The sequence below is a fragment of the Neomonachus schauinslandi genome, chromosome 13 (assembly GCF_002201575.2).
Source record: "Neomonachus schauinslandi chromosome 13, ASM220157v2, whole genome shotgun sequence".
Taxonomy (NCBI): Eukaryota; Metazoa; Chordata; class Mammalia; order Carnivora; family Phocidae; genus Neomonachus; species Neomonachus schauinslandi.
Window position 1 is genome coordinate 57,792,005 of NC_058415.1, and position 17,181 is coordinate 57,809,185.

Below are 17,181 nucleotides of genomic sequence, written 5' to 3' on the forward strand. Positions count from 1 at the left end.
TGCCTTTTCTGCATTTATTGAGAGGATCATATGGTTCTTGTCCTTTCTTTTATTAATGTGTATATCACATTGATTGATTTGTAAATGTTGAACCATTCCTGCAGCCCAGGAATAAATCCCACTTGGTCATGGTGAATAATCCTTTTAATGTACAGTTGGATCCTATTAGCTAGTATCTTGGTAAGAAGTTTTGCATCCATGTTTATCAGGGATATTGGTCTGTAATTCTCCTTTTTAGTGGGGTCTTTGTCTGGTTTTGGGATCAAGATAATGCTGGCCTCATAGAATGAGTTCGGAAGTTTTCTTTCCATTTTTATTTTCTGGAACAGTTTCAGAAGAATAGGTATTAATTCCTCTTCAGATATTTGGTAGAATTCCCTGTGAAGCCATCTGGCCCTGGACTTTTTGTCTTTTGGGAGATTTTTGATTACTGATTCAATTTCTTCGCTGGTTATGGTTCTGTTCAGCTTTTCTACTTCCTCCTGTTTCAGTTTTGGTAGTTTATATGTCTCTAGGAATGCATCCATTTCTTCCAGATTGCCTAATTTTTTGGCATATAGTTGCCATAATATGTTCTTATAATTGTTTGTATTTCTTCAGTGTTGGTTGTGATCTCTCCTCTTTCATTCATGATTTTATTTATTTGGGTCCTTTTTCTTTTCTTTTTGATAAGTCTGGCCAAGGGTTTATCAATCTTTTTTTTTTATTTTATTATTTATTTATTTGAGAGAGAGAAAATGAGAGAGAGCACATGAGAGGGGTTAGGGTCAGAGGGAGAAGCAGACTCCCCGCCGAGCAGGAAGCCCGATGCGGGACTCGATCCAGGGACTCCAGGATCATGACCTGAGCCGAAGGCAGTCGCCCAACCAACTGAGCCACCCAGGCGCCCTTTTTTTTTTTTTTTGATTTTATTAAGGGGTTTATCAATCCTATTTCTTCTTTCAAAGAGTCAGCTCCTAGTTGTGTTGATCTGTTCTACTGTTCTTTTGGTTTCTAGTTCATTGATTTCTGCTCTAATCTTTATTAATTCTCTTCTCCTGCTGGATTTAGGCTTTATTTGCTGTTCTTTCTCCAGCTCCTTTAGGTGTAAGGTTAGGTTGTGTACTTGAGACCTTTCTTGTTTCTTTAGAAAGGCTTGTATTGCTGTATACTTCCCTCTTAGGACTGCTTTTGCTGCATCCCAAAGGATTTGAACAGTTGTGTTTTCATTTTCACTTGTTTCCATGAATTTTTAAAATTCTTCCTTGGGGTGCCTGGGTGGCTCAGACGGTTAAGTGTCTGCCTTCCGCCCAGGTCATGATCCCAGAGTCCTGGGATCAAGCCCCACATCGGGCTCCCTGCCGGCGGGGAGCCTGCTTCTCCCTCTCCCTCTGCTTGCTGCTTCCCCTGCTTGTATACTCTCTTTCTGTCAAAGATAAATGAAAAATCTTTAAAAAAAATTAAAATAAAATAAAATTCTTCTTTAATTACCTGGTTGACCAATTCATTCTTTAGTAGGATGCTCTTTAACCTCAATGTATTTGAGATCTTTCCAAATTGATTGAGTTCCAGTTTCAAAGCATTGTGGTCTGAAAATGTGCAGGGAATGATCCGTCTTTTGGTACTGGTTGAGACCTGATTTGTGACCCAGTATGTGATCTATTCTGGAGAGTGTTCCATGTGCACTCGAGAAGAATGTGTATTCTGTTGCTTTAGGATGGAATACTCTGAATATATCTGTGAAGTCCATCTGGTCCAGTGTGTCATTCAAAGCCCTTGTTTCCTTGTTGATCTTCTGCTTAGATGATCTGTCCATTGCAGTGAGTGGGGGGTTAAAGTCCCCTACTATTACTGTATTATTATTGATGTGTTTTTTATTAAACAATGAAGAAAGAATGTTGTAAGAAGAGGTACCGGGAGGTTAGTATTATAGAAGCCAAAGGGAGAAGAGGGTTTCAATAAGAGAAGATGGCTAAATATCAGAGAATTTAAGTAATTTAAGTTCAATATTAAACAAATTCAGACAGTCCAAGTGACTTCTGGTGGTTAAGAAATGGTTAAGGAGAAAGTAAAGTTAACATAGTCTATTCTGCTAAGAACTTTTGTGTTTGAAAAAAAAAAAAGAAAGGGAATTGTCTGAGGTCCTTGGGTTGACATGCCAGCAATACCAGAAATGCCTCTGCTTTCTGCACACCTGAAATTCCACCATCCCCACCCAGTTACACAGCCTTGAAAGACTTCTGTCTCTGTGGAGCTGAGCAACACTGTTCACTGGGCTGCTGCTGCTGCTTTTTAGCAGTTTTATTGAGAGATAATGGATGTACCATGTTTCATCAGTTAAAGTGTACAATTTAGTTGTTTTTAGCATATTCACAGAGTTGAGCAACCATCACCACAATCTAATTTTAGAACATTTGCATCATCGCACAAAGAAATCCCATACCTGTTAACAATCACTCTCTATTTTCCCCTTCCCCAGGGCCCTGGCAACCACTAACCTACTTTTTGTCTCCATAGATTTGCCTAATCTGGACATTTTGGACATTTCATATAAATGAAGTCAAACCATATGGGACCTTTTGTATTTGGCTTCTTTCACTTAGCATAATGTTTTCAAGGTTCATCTATGTTGTAATGTGTTTTAGTACTTCATTCCTTTTTTTGTTGAATAATATTCCATTTTATGAACATACCACATTTTATTTATCCATCCATTGAAAGACACTTGGGTTGTTCCCACCTTTTGGCTATCATGAATAATGCTGTGAACATTAATATACAAGCTTCTGTGTGAACATATGTTTTCATTTCTTTTGGGTATATATCTAGGAGTAGAATTTCTGGTTCATATGGTAACTCTATATTTAACATTTTAAGGAACTTCCAGACTGTTTTCCAAAGTGATTACACCATTTTACAATCCTCCCAGTGATGTATGAGGGTTCTGATTTCTCTACATCATCAACACTTGTTATTGTCTGTCTTTTAGATTTTAGCCATTTTAGTACAGTGGAGTGGTATCTCATTTTAGCTTTGGCTTGCACTTCCCTAATAACAAATGATGTTGGGATTCTTTTAATGTGTTTATTGACCATTTTTATGTCTTCTTTGGAGAAATATCTATTCAAATCCTTTGCCCATTTTTTAATTGAGTTATAAGTCTTTTTATTGTTGAGTTGTAAGAGTTCTTTATATATTCTGGATAGAAATCCCTTATCAGAAATACGATTTGCAAGTATTTTCTCTCATCCTGTGGGTTGTCTTTTCACTATCTTGATTGTGTCCTTTGAAGCACAAAAGCTTTAAATTCTGGGGCGCCTGGGTGGCTCAGTCGTTAAGCGTCTGCCTTCGGCTCAGGTCATGATCCCAGGGTCCTGGGATCGAGCCCCGCATTGGGCTCCCTGCTCCGCGGGAAGCCTGCTTCTCCCTCTCCCACTCCTCCTGCTTGTGTTCCCTCTCGATGTCTCTCTCTCTGTCAAATAAATAAATAAAATATTTTTTTAAAAAAGCTTTAAATTCTTACAAAGTCCACTTTATGTTTTCTTTTGTCACTTGTACTTTTGGTATTGTGTCTAAAAATGCATTGCCTAGGGGCGCCTGGGTGGCTCAGTCGTTAAGCGTCTGCCTTCGGCTCAGGTCATGATCCCAGGGTCCTGGGATCGAGCCCCGCATCGGGCTCCCTGCTCGGCGGGAAGCCTGCTTCTCCCTCTCCCACTCCCCCTGCTTGTGTTCCCTCTCTCGCTGTGCCTCTCTCTGTCAAATAAATAAAAATAAAATCTTTAAAAAAATAAAAAAATAAAAAAAATAAAAATAAAAATGCATTGCCTAACTCAAGGTTATGAAGAGTTATTCCTTTTTTTTTTTTAAGCTTTCAATAGACCTTTTTCTCCCCCCACCAAGGTGAACAGCAAGGGTCTTCTCTTCTAAGCCTTTTGAGTCAGATCTGTCTACCACTCACTCTCATTTACACTCAAGGCACATTTCTTTTTATACTACTCTTGTTCAACAGTACTTTGGCTGACCACCCTGTATCTGCCAACCACTGTGCTAGGTTTTGTGGGAAACACAAAATAAAAATGATTCTGTCTTACACACTGGGTATTGGGCAAAGATGAATTTAACTTGGACTTGGCAGTTAAAAGAAACATTAAGGTAGATATGAAAAAAGAACATTAAACATATCAAAGGGCAAATGATTTACTTAATCAAAATTATGGACTGATGCTACTTTTTGATGAAGTTTGCATCAGTATACAATGAAATGAGAAAAATAACGATGATATGCTTTCTCTTATGCAATGATTATAGTTGACGTAAAGTTTTATTATTTTTTTTTTAATGATGCTATTTGTCAACGTAAGAAATTAGCAATCCCATATTAATCTACCGGGTTTTGTGGGATTCTTTTCTTGGCTGTAAAACCAACAACCTGCAGCCACAGGTTCAGAAGACAGAGAGATCTTTTCTGGCTCAGGGGTGACTAGTGAAGACTTGATGGAGGAGTTGATCTGAGCCTTGTAGATTTTGGATAATTCTGAGTAGAGCCAAGTGTAACAGGTAGGAGAATGTGAACAAGGGCAGCAGAGTGGAAATGAGATTATGAAACAGGTTTGAAGGACTACATGATAGGGTGTGGGAAGTAAGGTTGTGTAGAGAGAGAGTAGATAGATAGCCAAGATGGAGGACCTTGAAAGCCAAAATGAGTTTGAACTTGATTCTCTGGTTAATGGGAAACCATTAAAAGGGGCGAGAGGAGTGACATTCTGAAGAAAGATGGTACTTTAAGGAGATGAATCTGGCAGTGGTGGAAGGTAAATTGCAGGTGAGCATACTAATTAGGAGCCAGTTGAGGTTTATAATATGACAATATTTGTATTTTGTTGCTAGCCAGAAAATAATTTGACCTTTCATCAAAAGCACTATAGATCGTCAGCAGTAGTGGGTAGAAAGTAGGTGATGATGTGGTGAAGTAAGGCAAGCACTAAAAATTTGAAAGCTGCCACCTTCTACAGGCAACTAGAAACATTTCCTAAGTGGTCGCTCTCCAGTGTGATGCATGGCTTAGCCTCACAGAAATTTCAGGAACAAGACCCTGGGCCTAGAAATCTTACAGTAAGAAGCTAGAACTCCAAGCATTTGGTCATGGAGAATGACTTTGTCCTAACCTAAAGCTGCTTATCCAACCTACTTCGAGGTCTCTATTAGGGGAGAGGGAAGTACAGCTATACCTCAGAGATATTGCAGGTTCTGTTCCAGATCACCGCATTCATATTCATAAAATGAATATTGCAAAAAGCAAGTCAAATGAATATTTTTGTTTCCCAGGACATATAAAAGTTATGTTTATACTATACTATAGTCTGTTAAGTGTGCAATAGCATTATGTCTTTAAAAATGTACATACCTTCAAAAAAAATGTACATACCTTAATTAAAAAATACTTTATTGCTAAAAATGCTAGCCATCATCTGAGCTTTCAATGAGTTGTAATCTTTTTGCTGGTAGAGTGTCTTGCCCTAGATGTTGATGGCTGCTGACTGATCAGGGTGGTGGTTGCTGAAGGTTGGGGTGGCTGTGGCAAGTTCTTAAAATAAGACAACAAAAGGGGCATCTGGGTGGCTCAGTCGGTTAAGCATCTGACTTCAGCTCAGGTCGTGATCTCAGGGTCCTGGGATCGAGTCCCACTTTGGGCTCCCGGCTCAGCGGGGGGCCTGCTTCTCCCTCTGACACTCCCCTCTCATGCTGTTTCTCACTCTCTCTCTCAAATAAATAAAATCTTTAAAAAAAAAATAAATAAATAATAAGACAACAGTGAAGTTTACCGCATCAATTGACTCTTCCTTTCACAATCAATTTCTCAGTAGCATTTGATGCTGTCTGACAGCATTTTACCCACAGTAGAACTTCTTTTGAAATTGGAATCAATTCCCTCAAACTTTGCAGCTGCTTTATTAACTAAGTTTATGTCATTTCTAAATTCTTTGTTGTCATTTCAGCAGTCTCCACGGCATCTTCACCAGGAGTAGATTCCATCTCAAGAAACCATTTTCTTTGCTCATCCATTAAAGTTTTATCTGGAGATTATAACAATTCAGACGCATCTTTAGGCTCCACTTCTAATTCTAGTTCCCTTGCTGTTTCCATCACATCTGCACTTAATTCCTTCACTGAAGTCTTGAACCCTTCAAAGTCATCCATTAGGGTTGGAATCAGCTTCTTCCAGACTCCTGTTAATGTTGATATCTGACCTCTTCCCATAAATGACGAATGTTCTTAATGGCATCGGGAATGGTGATTTCCAGAAGATTTTCAATTAACTTTGCCCAGATCCGTCAAAGGAATCACCATCCACGGCAGTTGTAGCCTGACGAAATATATTTCTTAAACAGTAAGACTTGAAAGTTGAAATGACTACTCAATCCATGGGCTGCAGGGTGGATGTTTTGTTAGCAGGCTTGAAAACAGCATTCATGTCAAATGAAGTTCAGTAAAAGGAGGTACGCTTGTACAGTGACACCATATCTGCTGCTTTCAACCTCCCTGTGAGGATCACTAATGGTCCGATTTAGGAAGCAGACTCCCTCTCTCCTCTTCCTCTCTGTTTCCTGCTTTATAGGCTCAAGGTGCCATGGGCCCTCAAACAGATCAAGGTTAGAGGTAGGTTTGGGGGTCTTCACCCGCTTCTGTTCTCTCTCCAGCTCTGTACATCCCAGTGTATCATCGATGGCCTCATGGGCCTCATAGGGAATAGAAGAAGCAATAAGGGAAAGAAACTACATCTCTTCTGGATCCTGAGTGGTGGCTGCTGTGGTCCTGGCCAGCGGACCCCTGGCTTCTTTCTTTTTTTTTTTTCTTTGATTTTTTTTTTAAGATTCTATTTATTTATTTGAGAGAGAGAATGAGAGACAGAGAGCACGAGAGGGAAGAGGGTCAGACGGAGAAGCAGACCCCCCGCTGAGCAGGGAGCCCGATGCGGGACTCGATCCCGGGACGCCAGGATCAGGACCTGAGCCGAAGGCAGTCACCCAACCAACTGAGCCACCCAGGCGCCCCCTGGCTTCTTTCTAGGCACCTGAAATCCAAGGGCTTGGCTGTGGAATACAGATACTGGTCAACACTGGGAGGAGACCTAGACCGGGCTAGTACTCGGGGGGCCAACCGCAGCTTGCGACTGTCTCTGCGTTCCAGGGCGGCCGCAGGGAGCAGTGGCATGAAGCGGACAGTGTTGCTGCTGGCTCTCCGGCTGGCTCTGGCTGTGGCTTCTCCACTGTTCACTGATCCCCGCAGAACTGGCCCAGAGCCTGAGGAAGGGGGAGCTTGGAGGAGGTGAAGGGCTCTGTAGGGCTACGGGTAGAACTGAGATTTTTCTCTGGCTGAGGGGAGACCGCTCCCTTTCCCTAGGAAAATGAGCTTCCTGGCCCCTCAGCCTGGCCAAATGGATTCTGCCTCGTTACAGGCCCAGCCGGACCCCGCTCAGCACTTGTCCAAAAGCTAATGTAGGTGAAAGGAGAAGGTTCTATTCCGGCCACACTAACAGGCCCCCTGAAAATCCAGGGAATGAATCGGACCCTGTGTTCGGAAGGGGCCTGTAGGCAGCCTGGTCCTAAGGCTCACTACCACCCTGTGTAGAGAAGCCTGCCTATGGCCCAGTCTCCCTTTTCTCCCAAGAGGCACACCCTCAAAGCCTCGTGCTGAGTCGCGCTGGGATCCACAAGGACTCGGCCCGCTGGTAGAACGATGACTGGTCCTTGCAGCCTCCCTTCAAGGTTTCAGGAACCCCCTCCCAGGCTGGCTGCTCCACCCTGAGACTAGTCTGGAATCTTAGTGAAAGGAAAAAGCTGGAAAACAAGGAGTCATTCAGAGTGGGTTGATGAGAGGAGGGAGAGGTTTCTGGCTAAGACCTAAAAGGAGGGGCCTAAAGGGAAGGAAGGAAGCTCTAAGCCTCTGCCCAGACTTTTTCCCTGAGACTCCTAAGGACCAGGGAGAAGCTAGGTCCAGCTCTCTCCCCCGTTTTCTTTGCCACCTTCAGAGTTCTCAGTCTCCGGCACGGACTCCTTTCTCTCCCCTCCCCCTTCCCTAGGCTAAGGGGCCCCCAGGGCCTGGCAGGGAGGGAGGCTGGGCGGCTGTACCGTGGGCATGCCTGCTCCTCTCCCTTCCCCCTTCCCGGAGCAGCAACGTCACCGCAGCCCCAGCACGGCCACCGGCGGCGGGCGGCGGCGAGCATAGGCGCTGCGATTGCGCAGCCTCCCTGCATTCGCAACGATGCCATTGTATTAGCAGAAATCAGATCTTAGGAAATCGGTTCCGTTCCCCCTGTGTGGTCCCGTGGAACAGTGCCTCGGCTGGAACTGTCAAGGTAGAGCTTGGTTGGAGTGCAAAAGGAACAGAAGCCTCCGGGTACAGCTCAAGGCTCCTAACAGAGGTATGGCTCAGCGGAGCTGGGGGAGGGGCAGGGCAGAGCCGCTAGGATAACCGAGCAGCACATTTGGGCCCTGGCTTCTGAGGGTTGGCTTTGTCTTTCCGAGAGAGAGAGAGAGAGAGAGAGAGAGAGAGTGAGAGAGAGAGAGAGTGCAAGCATGAGAGCAAACATTAGCCAGGCTCGTCCTTGCATATATTTGGGCTGTGGTGCAGAGGCTTGGGCTAATGCTGTCTTGTCAAGAAGCAGAAGATCCCCTCCTTCCTTTCTGGGCGTTTCTAATGAAGCTGCTATAGTGTGGGCCAGGGTGGAGGGGTTCAGATCTAGGAACAAAGGCTTAATGGGAGGAGACACCCCTGAAGCTATTATAAGTTTATGATGGAGAAAATGCGGGGATTCAAGCAGCTTTCAAGAGGAGGGGCTGGGAAGCATCCAGCCCATTCTTTTTCCTCCATACACAAACATTCATACCCATAGACACACATACCATATCTTCTGGTGCCATGGGAGCCACTAGGCTCTCGGTAAGGATGGAATAAGAAAGAATGTTGATCAAGAGGCTCCAAAGTCTATTGGGGGAGCATGGGGAGGTGGTCATTGTCATGCTGAGGGCACCTGACTTGTTATAATCAGTCTCCTTATACAGACCTAGATTCCTAACAGGAAGGGATCTGAGCATAAGCAGGTCCCAAATGCACCCTTACTCTCCTCCCTTTAGTCCTGCTCCAGAGAGGACTCAGACAGGAAAAAGGTTATCCATCCTACCCATGCTCCTCGTGGGACCTCAGGTCAAGGTCAGATTGTTAGAGATTAGCAACTGAGTACCACCGTCTTCTCAGTCCTCCTTCAGAAGGCCAAAAAAAGAGGGAAGGCATTCAATGACTGGCAGAGAGATGCTGATGACCGAAAACAGGGGAAACCTTTCTTCTGGAGTGTAGAACATTTTCCTGCCCAGAGTTACCCTATTGCTGAGCAGATAGAGTTCCTTAAATTCCCATTTCCATTGACCACCTTGGTGGATGATTCAAAAACATGCTAATAGGAATCAGTGGTTCCACATTGTGCAAATATGTGATTGGGGAATACACTGGGAAGTTGTGGGAGGTTGTTAGTTCCCAGGAAGCATCCAGGAATGTGAACTACAGAACAGGGAAAAGGGGCCTTGGGGACTATGAATGGGGCAGGGAGATGAGGGCCGGGAGCTGTGACAGGCGGTGGATTGAAGAGTGTTTAATAACATTCATATTACTGGGGCGGTAATATGAAAGGGACGATAGGTTCAGAGCATAGAGAAGTGGGTAAATACAAATTATGTAAGTGAAGGCTAGAGTGGGGGCCTATACAGGAAAGGTAGGAAGCAGCTGCCGTGCAGCAGGGTAAATGCTGGGACTTTAGGAAGAGGGTGTGGCCCGGCTCATTTTCTTTGGGAGGCAGTTGTAGTGGAAAGAATTAAGAACTGGGCAGAATTGGGCAGACCTGAGTTTGTGTCCTATCTCAGCTGTGTAATTGTGGGCAAACTACTTACTCTTGCTATGCTTCAGTTTTCTCGTGTGTAAAATAGAAATGATTATGCCTCCTTTTACAGATCATAGTGGTGGGGTACCTGCCTGGCTCAGTCGGCTAAGCATCTGACTCTTGATTTCTGCTCAGGTTGTGATCTCAGGGTCATTGAGCCCCATATTGGGTTCTACGCTCTGCGGGGACTCTGCTTGAGATTCTCTCCCTCCCTCTGCCCCCACCCCCCGCACTCTCTCACTCTAAAATAAATAAATAAATCTTTCAAAAAGTTATAGTGGAAGTAGAGATGATATATGTAAATCACCTGGCATGTAAAAGCTCAGTGAATGATCACTAATAAATAGTATTGTTATGATAGGCCAGGAGACACTCATTTGTGATGGGGGCCAGGAAAAGGGCTCTCATGGAAAGCTCGTCCGGTTGTAGAGAGCTAGACTTCCTAACTTGATGCTGGCTGAACCCACCACTATCTACCTAGTAATCACAGCTAGAGGGCCCATCTTCTGAGAGCTTTCTTCCACTTTCTTCCTATTCTGGATTCTCTATTCCTTCCCCATCTTCATCTCCCATGTCTCTCCATTTAATCAGGGTACTCATTCCAGAGTCTGGAATGAGCTCTTCTACCCCATTGTTTTCTCTTCTATTTTATTAGAGCTCATGGACCACAGTAGTAAACTTGTATTATTGTAGAACAAGTCACTCCCAAGAAAGAAGTCTAAGAGGTATGTGCTCTGTGGTGTTTGAAATAAAGTCACATGTACAGTATACTCTCATTACATTCTTAACTGATCAAAAGTTAAGATTCCTTAAGATTCCTTAAGATGAAGATGCTGGATTGTGGATGGAGCATTAATTCCTTAAGAATTATTCCATCCAATTAATGGAGGATTAATTCCTTAAGATTCCTCCAAGACTCCTTAAGATTCCTAACTGATCAAAAGTTAAGATTCTGGGGCGCCTGGGTGGCTCAGTTGGTTAAGCGACTGCCTTCGGCTCAGGTCATGATCCTGGAGTCCCTGGATCGAGTCCCGCATTGGGCTCCCTGCTCGGCAGGGAGCCTGCTTCTCCCTTTGACCCTCCCCCCTCTCATGTGCTCTCTCTCTCATTTTCTCTGTCTCAAATAAATAAATAAAATCTTTAAAAAAAAAAGTTAAGATTCTTAATCTGTCTTTATTAACTGAGTGATCTTGGACAAGTCCTTTTGTTTTTTTGGTTGTTGATTTCCTTGTTTTTTAAAATGAAAGTGGCTCTGGCTACCTTGGTGAGTTGTTGTGAGGATCAGGGAGATGACATATATTTAAAAAATGCTTTGCAAAAAATGTGCAAGTTTTGTCAGGGGCAGAGCAGAGGCATGAGCACAAAATCTCATAGGATGTCTGCAGAACTTCACCTTAGTTAGCTGAGCTAGAGTTGTCTGTGAAGGAACTATTGGCAGGCATTTCCCTTGGTTGTGTGGAGATCAGGGAGGAATAAGACCTTCTCTAAGATACAAAAACATAAAATGAATCCACCAGGGATAGTGCTTTACAGTTAAAATAGGATTCAGCACAACCTAAATGTAAAAGCTAAAATTATACAGCTTTCAGGAAAAAAAGGAAAATTTTCTTTATGATCTTGGGATAAGCAAAGATATTTTAGATAGGACACAGAAAGCTTTAACCATAAAAGAAAAAGAAAAGATAAATGCAATTTTATATAATTAAAAACTTCCATTAATTGAAAAGCACCATTAAGAAAACAAATGGGCAAGCCACAGGCCAAAAGAAAATATATTCACAAGACATGTCTGACAAAGGAAATTTTAAAACTCCTACAACTCAATAATAAAAAGACAAATAAGTCTTTAAATGGGTAAAGTAGGAGTCCACAAATAACGGAGCACTTACCATGTTCCAAGCACTATGTATAGGTTCTAGGGACACGGAATTGACTATATCTCAGTTTCTGACCTCAGGGAATGAACTCTAGTCTGGGGGACAGATACATAAACAACATTATAATATAACTGTCTGTACCCTCCAGCCAAAGGTTCTTCATCATCTTCTGTATCCATTTATTCTTTATCCCTGATTTAGAGGATCAGCCTTCTAGACTCTGTGTCACTGTGTTTTTCCATTTCAAAGCATATGTGATTCAGTAGTAGTTTTGTGGATCGAATCATAAGTTCTTATGTGTGTATATTTTATTTGTGAATGCTACTTGAAAATGGTGCTTTAGGGGCGCCTGGGTGGCTCAGTTGTTAAGCGTCTGCCTTCGGCTCAGGTCGTGATCCCAGGGTCCTGGGATCGAGCCCCGCATCGGGCTCCCTGCTCGGCGGGAAGCCTGCTTCTCCCTCTCCCACTCCCCCTGCTTGTGTTCCCTCTCTCGCTGTGTCTCTCTCTGTCAAATAAATAAATAAAATCTTTAAAAAAAAAAAAAAAGAAAACGGTGCTTTAAAGGGGGGGGGGTTATTCACCGAAGATCAAGTGATGGCTGTAGGCCATAGGTACTCCTAAAATTACTGCTATGTGTACAAGACAGTTTTCTATGCTCCTTTTAGTCCAGGCCTCAGATGATAGCCTTGACTTGGGGAAACCTAGTACTATATGTATGGGGAAGCCGCCCTCTCCAAGCCCTGAACCCACAGTATCTGTGTTGTTTAAAGAAAACAAAATGTGGCACCTGGGTGGCTTGGTCGGTTAAGCGTCTGATTTGATTTCAGCTCACGTCATGATCTCAAGGTTGTGAGATCAAGCCCTGTGTCAGGCTCCACTCTGGGTGTGGAACCTGTTTAAGATTCTCTCTCTCTCTCTTTCCCTGTCCCTCTGCCCCCCATCTCTAAAAGAAAGAGAGAGAGAGAAAAAACAAAACTGTTTAAATTATGTACATAATAGATATTTATTATATACAAATTAGAAAATATAGATGACTAGGGTTGCTGGAGGGGAGGTGGGTAGAGGGATGGGGTAACTGGGTGATGGGCATTAAGGAGGGCATGTGATGTAATGAGCCCTGGGTGTTGTATGCAACTGATGAATCACTGAACTCTACCTCTGAAACTAATAATACACTATATGTTAATGAATTGAATTTAAATAAAATTTTAAAAATACAGATGAAACAGAAAGAGTAATATTAAAAATAATCCAAAATCACTCAACAGAGATAAGCACTATTAATATTTTGTTGTATATGCCTTCAAATTTTCTTTCATGCATATTGCTATGGTCTGAATATTTGTGTCCCCCAAAATTCATATGTTGAATCCTAACCCCCAAAGGTAGTGGTAGTAAGAGGGCCTTGGGAGGCGATTAGCTCATGAGGACAAAGCCCTCATGAATGGCGTTAGTGCTCTTACAAAACAGGCTCCAGAGAGATCACTTGTCCCTTACACAATGTGAGGACACAGCTAGAAGGTGCCAGCTATGAACAAGGAAGAGGGCAGAATGCAGCCATTCTGGCACCTTGATCTTGGACTTCCCAGCCTCTGGAACTATGAGAAATAAATTTCTGCTGTTTACAAGACACATAGTCTGAGATGTTTTGTCATAGCAACCTGAACAGACTAAGACACATACAGACATATATTTATTTACAAAAATGGTGTCATACTCTACATGCTGTTTGTAATCTGCAGTTTTACTTAATATTTTGTGAACATTTTCCCAAGTCAGTAATCATATTAACACATTATTTTAATGATACTCTGCTCTGTACTTTTTTATTGATTGTTATTACTGGAATTTTAAGTTGTTTCCAACTTTCTGTTATCCTTATAGCATTTTTATTTGAACCCAAGTTTTCTTGGTGAAGGAAGAGAAGAGATGGGGAAGAGTGAAGGGAAAATTATCTCATGTACTTCATAGCTAAACTTCCTAAAAATCCTCTTTATTTCTCTCAACAGTATCCCATACTTTAAGGCAGCTGTCTTTTTTCCTTCTCAGCTTATCTCTGAAAATGCCCAATCCCCTCCACCAGTCAATACCCATTCCCTTCCTCACCTCTCCTTTCCTCTTCTCATAAATCTTAATCTTTTTTTCTATTTTATTTTATTTTATTTATTTTTTTAAAGATTTTGTTTATTTATTTATTTGAGAGAGAGAATGAGATAGAGAGAGAGAGAGCATAAGGGGGGGATGGTCAGAGGGAGAAGCAGACTCCCTGCTGAGCAGGGAGCCCGATGCGGGACTCGATCCAGGGACTCCAGGATCATGACCTGAGCCGAAGGCAGTCGCTTAACCAACTGAGCCACCCAGGCGCCCTTTTTTTTTTTTTTTTTCTATTTTAAAAAAGGCTTTAAATAACAGCTTTGTTAAGATATAATTCACGTACCACAAAAATCCGTAGTTTTGATTTTACTCACAGACTTTCATAATTATCACCACTGTCTGATTTCAGAACATTTTCATCACCCCAAAAAGAACCTCCATTACCCATTAGAAGTCACTCCCTATTCCCCAGTCCTCCAGTCCCTGGCAACCACTCATCTATTTTCTGTTTCTGTGTATTTGCCTATTCTGGACATTTCATATAAATGGAATCATACAACATCATACAAAGAAGCCTTTTATGACTGGCTTCTTTCACTTACCTTTTTGAGGTTCATTCATATTGTAGCATGGATCACTACCTGATTCCTGTTATTGCTAAATAATATTCTGTTGCATGTATATATCAAAATTACTTTTTTAACATCAGTTTTTTTGTTGCAGCTTTAGCTATCTGTCTATCTAACTATCTATTATTTATCTGTGTATCACCTGTCTGTCTACACTGGCGCGCCTGGCTGGCTTAGTTGGTGGAGCACGCAACTCTTGATCTCAGGGTTGTTGGTTCGAGCCCCACTTTGGGTGAAGAGATTACTTAAAAATAGAATCTTAAAAAAAGAAAAGAAAAGAGAGAAACCAAATTTAAAAAATAAAGTAAGCTCTACACCCAGTGTGGGGCTTGAACTTTAGACCCTGAGATCAAGAATCACATGCTCTACCAACTGAGCTAGCCAGGTGCCCCTGTATCACATTATGTTTATCCTCTCCCATATGCAGTGGCATATACAGAATGGACAGAAGGCATATACAACAAAACCAATTCATCTGTTAATGGACAGTGGCTTGCTCCAACTTTTTTTGGCTGTGAATGCTGCTATGAATATTAATATACAAGCTTTGGTGTGAACATGTATTTTCATTTCTCTTGGGTATATACCTAGGAGTAGAATTGCTGGGTCATATGGTAACTGTATGTTTAACATTTTAAGGAACTGTCAGATCAGACTGGTTTTCCAAAGTGGCTCCACCATTTTACCATGTCTCCAGCATGGTAAATGCTTTCCAATATCTCCGCATCCTCACCAACATTTGTTACTGTCTGTCTTTTATCTTAGGCATCGTGGTGGGGATGAAGTGGTATCTCAATGTGGTTTTCATTTCTGTGATGACTAATGATGTTGAGCATCTTTTCATGTGTTTATTGGCCATTTGTAAGTTTTCTCTGGAGAAATGTCTATTCAAGTTCTTTGCCCAGTTTTTAATTGAGTTATATGTCTTTTTATCGTTGAGTTGTAAGAGTTCTTTTTTTTTTTTTAAGATTTTATTTATTTATTTGACAGAGAGAGAGAGAGACACAGCGAGCTTAACAACCGAGCCACCCAGGTGCCCCGAGTTGTAAGAGTTCTTCATATATTTTGATCAGTAATCTCTTTGCAAATATTTTTTCCCATTTTGTGGGTTGTCTTTTCTTGATGGTATCCTTTGAGGCACGAAGGTTTTTAATTTTTATGAAGTCCACCTTCTCTATTCACTTGTCACTTGTGCTTTTGGTGTCATATCTAAGAAACCATCACCCAATCCAAGATAACAAATGTTTATTCCCATGTTTTCTTCTAGAACTCAAACCTTGTAGCTCAGTTTAGCCTCTCTGGTTTCTACCTTTCTCTGTATCGACTCATTATCCTCATTCAACTCCCAAAGGGTTGGGAGTCCAACAAAGTTCAGAAAGAAAAGGGAGGGGAGAGGATAAACACTTGCTTTTTAATTTTGATGTAATTTAATTTATAAAAGAATTTTTAAAACTGAATTCCTCACACACTTATTTATCAGCCACTTGAATTTTTTCATTTATGTATTGCCTGTTCATGTCCTTGAGCATGTGTGACTTGCCTAGATCTTTTCGTACTCCACATGGGAAGAGCTGTGATCCTGTAATCTAAATGAGTTAAATTTTTAAAAATTGGTGGTATTAAGTATTCAACTAAATGGTGGAAAACTCAGGCATTGAGGAATTTAGATTCACAGTGGGTGGAAGGAAAATGACAAGAATAAAAAGGGAGGGAAGAGAAATGAATGAATTAGCAGAAATTAGATAAGAGGAGTCTGAGCAAGCAAGGACTCTTAGGACTTGAATTTGGTAGCACAGGAGACTAGAATTTGAGGAAGCAGTTCTGTCGCAGTCCAGCCAGCAGACCAGAGAAGCTCAGAATAGGCTCTGTGTGCTTGGGACCAGGAGACCTTGAATAGGAGAGAGCTTTACCTTAGCCTATTGGAGGAAAAACTGGGAAGAGAAGACTTTCTAGGGGACCCCCACAGTGAAAGTTCTGGACTGAAAATGGACAGAATTTGGGCACTTCCGAAGATCTGTATCCTGAACTGGACAAGAATGTATTAGGCCTATCATGTTTGCTAGGACTTCTGTGTGCCTGAGTGATACAAGAGATAGAAATAGACACCCACCCCCTCAGTGAGAAGGAAGAGGTTGGCATCAGCCATACTTTTAGTCAAGTCACTCTAATGACCAACTCGGTCTCTGTATTCAAGAAGCTCCAGGACAGGGGCGCCTGGCTGGCTCAGTCGGAGCATGTGACTCTTGATCTCGGGGTTGTGAGTTCCAACCCCATGTTGGGTGCAGAGATTACTTAAAAATAAAATCTTGAAAAAAGAAAAAGAAAAAAAAAAAGCAGCAGCAGCAGCTCCAGGACAGTAGTAGGGAGAGTGAGGATCATTAGCCCGCAGCCAGCAGAGAGGGATGAGCATTCTGGGGCTCAGAGGAGAAAATGAGGTGACATGGGGGCAAACAATACAGAATAATTTAAAAATAGTTTTCTTGCAAAATTAATAGCTTATTGCTCTGAGTCCATGATATAGTTCATCTTCATGATTTTCCCCTTATCTGAGAGCTTGCAAGCTAAAGCTGGGTCTAAGGCACCTCCCTGTCCTCCTCAGTGTCGAGGACCCTTTCAGTCTTCCTAGATGGTTTTTCTAAGGTACTATTCATACTTTTTTTGTACTTGGGAC